Source organism: Heptranchias perlo, unplaced genomic scaffold (genome assembly GCF_035084215.1).
Source record: "Heptranchias perlo isolate sHepPer1 unplaced genomic scaffold, sHepPer1.hap1 HAP1_SCAFFOLD_53, whole genome shotgun sequence".
In the NCBI taxonomy this organism is placed as follows: Eukaryota; Metazoa; Chordata; class Chondrichthyes; order Hexanchiformes; family Hexanchidae; genus Heptranchias; species Heptranchias perlo.
Window position 1 is genome coordinate 5,164,486 of NW_027139548.1, and position 10,692 is coordinate 5,175,177.

Here is a 10,692-nt window from a genome sequence, read left to right on the forward strand (position 1 = left end):
TCTATTCTAACATTACTGGTGGTGAACCTACCCGAACATTACTCGTGTTGACCCTTCTCTAATAGAGTTGGATCACCGCCAGTAATGTTCCAGTCGAGTTACCACCAGTAATGTTGGAGTGCAGTCACCATGAGTAATGTTGGAGTCGGGTTACAACCAGTCATGGTACCGTTGGGTCACCACCATTAATGTGAGAGTGGGACCACTGCCAGTAATCTTAGAGTAGAGTCACCACGAGTAATGTTAGAGTACAGTCACCATAAGTTATATTAGAGGAGGGTCAACAACTTACTTTATTTCTGGTGATTCTACTCCAACATTACTGGTGGTGACCCTTCTGTACCATTACTGCTGATGACCCTATCCAACATTACTTGTGTTGATTCTACTCTAATATTAATGATGGTGATCCTATTCTAACATTATTGTGGTGACCCAACCGTTACATTACCGAAGGTGAATCTAATCTAACATTACTGACGGTGATCCTACTCTGACATTACTGGTGGTGACCCAACTCAAACATTAATGGTGGTCAATCTTCTATCACATTATTGATGGGGACTCTACTCTAACATTAATGGTGGTGATCCTACTCTAAAATTACTGGTGGTTACCCAACTCTAACATTATTGGTGGTGACCCTATTCTAATATAATTTTTTTTATTCGTTTATAAGATGTGGGCGTCGCTGGCAAGGCCAGAATTTTTTGCCCATCTCTGATTCCCGTGGAGAAGGTGTTGGTGAGCCACCGTTTTGAAGCTCTGCAGTCGGTGTGGTGAAGGTTCACCCACAGTGCTGTTAGGAAAGGAGTTCAAGGATTTTGACCCAGCGACGATGAAGGAACGGCGTTATATTTCCAAGTCGTGTTGGTGTGTCACTTGGAGGGGAACGTGGAGGTTTTGTCCTTCTCGGTGGTCGAGGTCGTGGGTTTGGGAGGTGCTATCGAAGTATCCTTGATGAGTTGCTGCAGTGCATCCTGTGGATGGGACACACTGCAGCCACAGTGCGCTGGTGGTGAAGGGAGTGAATGTATAGGGTGGTGGATGGGGTACCAATCAAGCGGGCTGAGTGGAATCGAGCTTCTTGAGTGTTGTTGGAGCTGCGCCCATCCAGGCAAGTGGAGTGTATTCTATCACACTTCTGACTTGTACCTTGTAGATGGTGGAAAGGATTTGAGGGGAGAGGAGGTGAGTCACTCGCCAAAGAACACCCAGCCTCTGACCTGCTCTTGTACTGAATGTGTTTATATTGCTGGTCCAGTTAATTTTCTGTTCAATGTTGACACCAGGATGTCGATGATGGGGGATTCGGCGATGGTAATGCCGTTCAATGTCAAGGGGAGATGGTTAGACTCTCTCTTGTTGGATAAGGTCATTTGTCTAGCACTTGTATGGCGCGAATATTACTTGCCACTTATCAGCCCAAGCCTGGATGTTGTCTATGTCTTGCTACATGCGTGCACGGACGGCTTCATTATCTGAGGGGTTGCGAATGGAACTGAACACCGTGCAATCATCAGCCAACATCCACAATTCTGACCTAATGATGGAGGGAAGGTGATTGCTGAAGCAGCTGAAGATGGTTGCGCCGAGTACATTGCCCTGAGGAACTCCTGCAGCAATGTCCTGGGGCTGAGATGATTGGCATCTAAGAACCACTACCGTCTTCCTTTATGCTAAGTACAACTCCGGCCATTGGAGAGTTATCCCCTGATTCCCATTGACTTCAATTTAACTCGGGCTCCTTGATGTCACATTCAGTCAAAAGCTGCCTTGATGTCAAGGGCAGTCACTCTCACCTCACCTCTGGAATTCAGCTCTTTTGTCCATGTTTGGACCAAGGCTGTAATGAGAACTGGAGCAGAGTGGTCCTGGCAGAATCCAACCTGAGTATCGATGAGCAGGTTATTTGTGAGTAAGTGCAGATTGATAGCACTGTCGACGACACGTTCCATTACTTTGCCAATGATTGAGAGTAGACTGATGAGGAAGTAATTGGGCGAATTGGATTTCTCCTGCTTTTTGTGGACAGTACATACCTGGGCTATTGTCTGCATTTTCCGGTAGATGCCAGTGCTGGAGCACAAGTCTTGAGCACTACCGCCGATGGTGAACTGAACCTAACATTACTGGTAGTGACCCATCTCTAACATTACCAATGGTAACCCAACATTAGCATTAATGGTGGTGACCCTACTCTAACATTACCGATGGTGATTCCAATCTAACATTACTGGTGGTGATGCTAGTCTAACATTACTGGTGGTGACCCTACTCTAACATTACTAGTGGTGACGTTACTCTCACATTTCTGGTGGTCACCCTGCTCTATCATTATTGATGGTGATATTACTCCAACATTATAGATGGTGACCTTATTCCAAAATTATTGTTCGTGATCCTACTCTATCTTTACTGGTCGTTCCCTTACTCTAACATTACCGACAACTGAAATTTGCGCTCAAGCCGCTTCTCGATCGCCGATATCCTGTTGGTAGACAACGGCGGCGTTCAAGTTGCCAGCTCTCTGATGCTGATTCCATGTGAGGTGGTGCATTTTGGCAGGAAGAATAAGGAGGTCGCATATGGCTTGATTAATTAGATTCTAAATGGGTTGGATAAGCAAAGGGATCTCGGGGTACAGATATATAATTCACCAAAAGTACCGACGCAAGATAACAAGGCCATAAAAAAGGCAGACCAAGCACTGGGGCTCATTTCTTGCGGGATAGAATTGAAAAGCAGAGACGTGATGTTCAACTTGTGCAGAACCTTGTTTAGACTACATTTGGAATATTCCATTCGGTTCTGGTATCTATCCTATATAATGGCTATTGAGGCATTGAATAAGGTCCTGATAAGATTCAGAAGTATGATTCCAGAACTGAGAGGATGAACTTATCAAGAGTGGCTGAGCGGGCCGGGGCTCTTTTCGCTCGAGAAGAGAAGGCTGAGAGGTGAACTGATAGAGGTCTTTAAGATAATGAAAGGGATTGATAGATTAGACAGAGGGAAAACGTTCCAAACTTGTGGGGCATTCCAAAACTAGGGGCCATAAATATCAGATGGTCACCAATAAATCAAATAAGGAATTCAGGAGAAACCACTTTACCCAGAGAGTGGTGAGAATGTGGAACTCGCAGTGACAAGAAGTAGTTGAGGCGAATAGAATAGTTGTCTTTCATAGGAAGCTGGATAAACAAATGAGGGGAAAAGGAACAGAAGGATTTGGTGACAGAGTGAGATGAAGTCAGGTGGAAGGATGCTCGTGTGAAGCATTGCGTTGTGCCAACTGGAAATAAAAATCGCGAGAGATATGGTACCTTATCGAAGACCTTTTGAAAATCCAAGTGTATTAACTCCAATGAATTAGCCTTCCCTATTCTTTCTGTTACTTTTTCAAATAATTTAACACCGTTGTTCTATCGTGACCGCCCCTTTTGAAATCCGTGCTGACTACTCGTTATTTTTATTTTCGGTTTCTGGATGTTTTTCTCTTTCATCCTTGAGTAAAAATCCTATTATCTTTCCCACCACCGATGTTAAGCTAACTGCTCTATGGTTCCTGGTATCACCAATTACGGACATCTCAATAAACTATTGCTTATTCTTTCGAAGTTGGAGGTGTATCTGATGATGAATATGATCAGTGCCCTTATTGCCGTTGCCAATCCGATCCTGCTTTCTATTCATTGCGGAATTGGAGCACACACATTCTCTGCCCTTCTTGAGGTGTCTGCGATTCTTGTCCCATTACTATGGCTGTAAGCACAGAATTGAAATCTTAATCCATGACTAATAGTTGCAAATCCGGAAAAAAACTCCATCAGCACCTGCTCCAGTTTATTTTAACATAGAATATACAGCACAGCAACCGGCCATTCGGTCTAACAGGTCTGTGTTGGTGTTTATGCTCCACACCAGCCTTCTCCCACCGCTCTTCATCAAACCCTTTCGGCATATCGTTCTCTTCCTTTCTCCCTCGTGTGTTTACACAGCTTCCTCTTGAATGCATCTCTGATAATCGCCCCAACCATCCCATATGCTGGCGAATTCCACATTCTCACCACTCTCTGGGTGAAGTAGTTTCTCCTGATTATTTTATTGCATTTATTTGTGAATATCTTATATTTACGGCCACTAATTTGTAACTATTACCCACTCAATGCATTTTGCTGGAGAAATAATCCATTTGTATTATGTAACGATCCTCCACTCACTGCTAATTTGCTGGAGAAATGACCTTGCTTTTATCGGGGGATTCTACTTTCGGTCATGAGTTCTGATTGCTGTAGTTTTTAGTGATTTTTTAAAAAATAGACACTGTAGACTGTTTGCTGTAGTCCACTGTTTAAACAGGCTCTGTTTGCTCAGTAAATAGATATTGTTTGCTCTTAAATACACACTTTGCTGTGAGTCCAGCCGGAAATCCCGCATGCCTCCAACTCATTGGCTGAAACGATGGTGTGAATAGACACACTGGCTACTCTTTGATATGCCCTGCTACTTCCTCAGTATTTGTCAGGTCTGGACCTCAGAAACGCCGCCTTGGATGTTCAAAGATGGAAGAAGGCGATTAACCTCGCCAGCCTGCCAAACCTGACAACAACCCCCACTCAGACCTACCGTCAGCCTGAAGAGGCAAACGGCTCTCAGCCAGTAACAATAAGAGAAGTGCTGAGCATCCTGATCTGTGTCGGGTAGAGGTCAGATTGAGGTGAAGGGGTCAGATAGTGAAGAAGGGGACAGATTGGGAAGAACGGGTCAGATTGAGGAAAAGAGATCAGATTGCGGAGAAGTGGTCAGATTGGGGAGAAGGGGCCAGATAGAGGAGAATGGGTCAGATTGTGGAGAAGGGGTCAGATTGTGGAGAAGTGGTCAGATTGAGTTGAAGGTATCAGACTGAGGAGAAGTGGACAGATTGGGACGAACGGGTCAGGTTGAGGGAAATAGATCAGATTGCGGAGAAGTGATCAGAGTGAGGAGAAGGTGTCAGATTGGGGAGAATGTGTCAGATTGGGGAGAAGGGACTGGATTGAGGAGTCGGGGACAGATTGAGGAGAAGGGACAGATTGAGGTTGGAGGAGGCTCGTTGCAGGTTGTTTGCGGTTGGAGTGTCGTATGTTTAAGTGAACGGAATGTAATTCCCTATCAAAGCAAGTCAGGGTCGCTGTGACGCTTTAGCTTCAAAAATTGGCCGTGTGGGTGATAGTGAGGAGGAAAGCTGTGGACTGCAGGAAGATATCAATGGACTGGTCAGGTGGGTAGAAAAGTGGCAAATGGAATTCAGCCCAGAGAAGTGTGAGTGAATGTAATTGGGGAGGGTAAACAAGGCAAGGGAGAACACAATAAATGGGAGGATATACTGATGAGGTGTGGAGGAACAAAGGGAGCTTGGAGTGCATGTCCACAGATCCCTGAAGGTAGCAGGATACGCAGAGAAAGTGATTTAAAAGGCATACGGGAAACTTTCCTTTATTAGCCGAGGCGGAGAATATCAGATGAGGGAGGTTATGCTAGAACTGTATAAAATAATGCTTAAACCAATGAGTCCTGCGTACAGTTCTGGTCACCACAATACAGGAAATATGTGTTTGCAATAGAGAGGGTACAGAGGAGATTGACGAGGATGTTGCCAGGGCAGGAGAATTTTAGCTATGGGAAAAGATTGGATAGGCTGGGTTGTTTTCGTTGGAACAAATGAGGCTGATGGAATATTTAATTGAGGTATGTAAAATAATGATGGGTCTGGATAGAGTGGATCGGAAGGACCTATTTCCCATAGTAGACGGGTCAGTGACCAGAGGGCAACGATTTAAAATAAATGGTAGAAGGATTAGACGGGAGTTGAGAAGAATCTTTTCACCCAGAGCGTGGTGAGGGTCTGGAACTCACTGCCTGAAAGGATGGGAGAGGCAGAAACCCTCAACGCATTAAAAAAGTCCTTGGATGTGCACTTGATGGGGGGACAGAGCAAGTTCTGGAGAGTGGGATGAAGCAAGATCGCTCTTTTGCGGCCGGCACAGACACGATGGGCAGAATGGATTCCTTCTCTGCAGTCACTTTCTATGATTATATGATTAAACTGCCACTCAATTTACACATTAAAGCATCATTAAACGCCAGGCAGCTAAAGTCTACCGCCTAAAAATATAAATATCACTCAGCTGCATAATCATTCATTGAACAGCAGCTGCTTAAGGAAGTCAGGGATGAGTCAAAAGAAACACATTGGCCCAAACAAAGCTTCTTTATCAGTTTCAAAATGCTGGAAATATCACCCTAACCCGAAACCTAACCCATGTTTATTCGGCTTTCATTCTCTGCATTTCTCATTCCATCAGCGATTCATTATTATTTCTGCTGGAGATTAAACAGATGATGTTAAAACTGGCCAGCAAAAAGGTGAATTTACAGGACAACAACTAGAATTTAAAGATTAAACGAAAAGGTAATTTTCCAGGACAACATCTGAAGATTAATGATGAAATGAAAATGTGAATTTACAGGATAACATCTAGAATTTAAAGACTAAGTGAAAAGGTGAATTTACAGGACAACATCTAAAGATTAATGATTAAATGAAAAGCAGAATTTACAGGACAACAATCTAAAGATTAATGATTAAATGAAAAGGTGAATTTACAGGATAACATCTAAAGATTAATGATTAAATGAAAAGGAGAATTTACAGGATAACATCTAACGATTAATGATTAAATGAAAAGGTGAATTTACAGGATAACATCTAGAGTTTAAAAAGTAAATGAAAATTTGAATGACAGGCGAACAAATAGTATTTAAAGATTGAATGAAAAGTTGAATATACAGAACAACAGTTAGAATTGAAAGGTCCAATGAAATGGTATATTTACAGGACAACATCAAGAATTTAAGGAATAATTGAACAAGTGAATTTACAGGACAATTGAAAGATTAACTGAAAAGGTGAATTCACAGCACAACAACCAGAATTTAAAGTTTAGATTCAAAGATGAATTTGCAGTAGAACTTGAATCTAAAGATTAAATGAAAAGCTGAATTAGCAGGACAACAATTAGAATCTAAAGATTAAATGAAAAGGTGAATTTGCAGGACAACAGATAGAATCTAAAGATTAAATGAAAAGGTGAATTTGCAGGACAACGGATAGAATCTAAAGATTGAATGAAAAGGTGAATTTACAGGACAACTACTAGAATCTAAAGATTAAATGAAAAGGTGAGTTTACAGCACAACAACTCAAATTCAAAAAGGCCAATGAAGCAGAAATGTCACTTGTTTGCCACAAACATTTGTTGTTTCATTTCTTGGAAGTGAATCCTGGAGCCAGATACCAATTTGTGTGAACATCCTGATCAAAAGGCCGAAACTGTGACTCATTAACTGGAGACTGTCTGACGGATACTACAATCATTGCCCTGTTGCAATTGTATAAATTCAGGGCAATAAGGAATAGATTGGCGTCACAAAAGACCTGATACTGAGGTTAATAGAGCCGGGATCAGAATACAGTTAATTTATACGGAGTTAGAATCGGGATAAACAAACAGCCAATGTTCGAAAGGGAAAATAATTCCAAACATTTAAAGTTTCAACTCAATAAGTTCACTGTGTCTTTCCGTCTGCTCTTTGATCCCAATAAACTCACAGCAATCTATGAGTGTTCACTGTCACCTTCCCTTTGCAGTTTGATCCAAATGAACTAACATTAACCACTGAGAGTTCACTGTGTCCTTCCCTCTCCTGTTTGATCCCAATAAACTCACAACAATCTATGAGCGTTCACTGTGTCCTTCCCTCTGCTGTTTGATGCAAATAAACTCTCATCAATCTGTGAGAGTTCACTGTGTCCTTCCCGCTGCTGTTTGGTCCCAATAAACTCACAGCATGCGGTGAGAGTTCACTGTGCCCTTCCCTTTGCTTTTAGAACCCAATAAACATACAGCTATCTATGCCCCTTGCTATCTTTACGTTCCGATAATAAAGAAATATTATGGTGATCAATAAAATCAAAATGAGTACACGGAACTGATATCGTCAACAGAACGCAGGTTCTCTCCGTGGTCTTCTGAACCAGAGATGGAAGAGCTGGGGGAAATGTAATGACTGTTCCCACACAGCGAATTAATGACCTTTGTTAAAAGATCAATAATTCATCAGAACAATTCAGAATAAATGCGGCTGTGTTTGATTCAGATCGAGCTCTGCTCTGGAGAACAGGACAGTGAGGGATTGTACTCATCAATCGTGTTTATGCCTGTGATGAGGAAATGATGTTTACCCAAGATGTGTTCATTGATGTGCAGAACTCACAACACTAACGTACCCTGGAACTTGAACTGGTATCAAGATCCACAGCACAAGGTAAGGACCTGGAATATAGTAAGCTCTATTATTATCTTTCGTTTTACCGGAATGGACTCATCGCCGTTTATTTGTGCAGTAATTCGAGGTTATTGAAAAGTTGTTGTGTCCAAGTTGGATCAGGTAAGAAAGGATTGTTTTTTTAAAACAAAATAACTTCCTGGAAGCAGCGCCATTTCACAGAATAAAACTTCCAAATGCAAAGTCAAACGCTAAAATTCTACTGTTGTACGTCGTATTCAAATGTATTTCTTGTTTGTGACACGGTTATGATCAAAAAGTTAGAGGTCGAGACTTTTCAACAAAATACAGAATCCGTCATCATCACCGAAATCCAATGTTTCCAGCTCCGGGAGGTTTACGCTTTGACCCGCAGTGACCTCAGGATGCGAGGACGACTTGGTGCCAAACCGAGGCAAATGCCTCCGTGTTGCCAAGAGGGGTAACCGCTATCACTTTGGCAATGAACTCTTGTAATTGTGTAAAGTCGGACGAGGATTGAAACACCACCCGAACTGAGTGTGCGTGAGGAGGTTATTGCTGAGTGAATGTTGCTTGATGGCGCTAATTATGAGTCCATCCATCACTTTGCTAATGATTGTGAGGTGGCTGGTGGGGAGGTAATTTGTTGGATTCAGTCCGTCCATAATTTTGTGGCTGGGACATAGCTGAACATAACAAAAACATTTATCTAAAGAGCAAAAATTCCACTTGGACTGTCAAGCAACCATAGTCAACACGTGAGGTAAGACTCAATATAAAGCTAAAGGAAGTGACTCACACAAATGCAAAAAAAGCGGTAATTCAGGGGACTGGGAAAATATAGAAAACAACCAAGGGGCACAAAGAAAATATTAAGAGCTGCAGAAAGGGAATACGAAACAAAACATGCAAGTAATCTAACGGCTAGTAGTAAAAATATATTAGGAGCAAGAAAGTAGCTGAAAAAGAGATGGGTCCATTAAAGGCAGACTGATGTGATTCGGTAAAAGCTTACAAGGGAATAGCGGATTTATTCAACAAACACATTGCATCCATTTTCGCAGTAGAGGAAGAGGACAAAATACCAGTGATATGAGGGAAACTAAAAATAAATCAAAGGGAGGAAACTACTTTATTCATAATGATAAATGGAGAAAATGATGGGACTCAGGATAGATAAATCTCCAGAAGCTGATGGTTTCCACAAAGGGGATTTAGAAGAAGTAGGGGTGGGAATTGCAGCTACGTTAGTTGTAATCTTTCAAAGCTCTCTTCATTTGGGAATTGTGCCATCAGACGGGAAAATTAAGATGGGTGAGATAGTGAAACCAGGTAATTATATGCCTGTCAGTTTAACATCGGTTGAGGGGGAGTTAATATAATCTGTCATTAAGGATAGAGTGAGAGAGCATTTGAGCAAATATGAACTGAACAGAGAGAACTAGCATGGCTTTTTTTAAAGGTAACACAGGTCTGACTGATCTAATTGAATTGTTTGAGGAGCTCACTTATAAAGTAGACAAAATGGTATCTATGGAATTTATCGATGTGGAGTTGCAGAAAACATTTGATAAGGTTCCTCACAAAAATAATTGGCAACAATTAGAGCGCATGGAATTGGAGGCAGCCTTTGCACTTGGATTAGAAATTGTTAGGGATGTAGGTTTCATAATTTGTCTTGTATTTCAACAGGTTAAAGGGAGTGGATAGGGTGGGTGGACAGAAATTATTTCCTTGAACGGGCAAATATCCTTCAGAGGTACGATGGGCCGAATGTCTTCCTTCTGGGCAGTAAAAGTCTGTGATGTTGCAAATAATTAACCTGTCGGCTGCAGACTTTCACTGTAACACGTGATTCACCTCCACAGCTGCTTCAATCCACAACAACTCTGCCTGATCCTCATTTACACACAGGCAAAGCGACATCCACGCAGTCCGATTCATGGCAAAGTTCCAGTTTGAACGATTGATGCAGACACGATGACAGTCCCATTAGTTACAATGTTCCAGTTTGAACGATTGATGCAGTCACTATTGTAGTCCTATTGGTTACAATGTTCCAGTTTGAACGATTGATGCAGTCACTGTTTTTTGTCCTATTCGTTACAATGTTCCAGTTTGAACGATTGATGCAGTCACTATTGTAGTCCTATTAGTTACAAAGTTCCAGTTTGAACGATTGATGCAGTCACTGTTGTAGTCCTTTTGGTTTCAATGTTCCAGTTTGAACGATTGATGCAGTCACTATTGTCGTCCTATTAGTTACAATGTTCCAGTTTGAACGATGGTTGCAGCCACGATTACAGTACCATTTGTTAAAATTTTTCAATTTGAGCCATT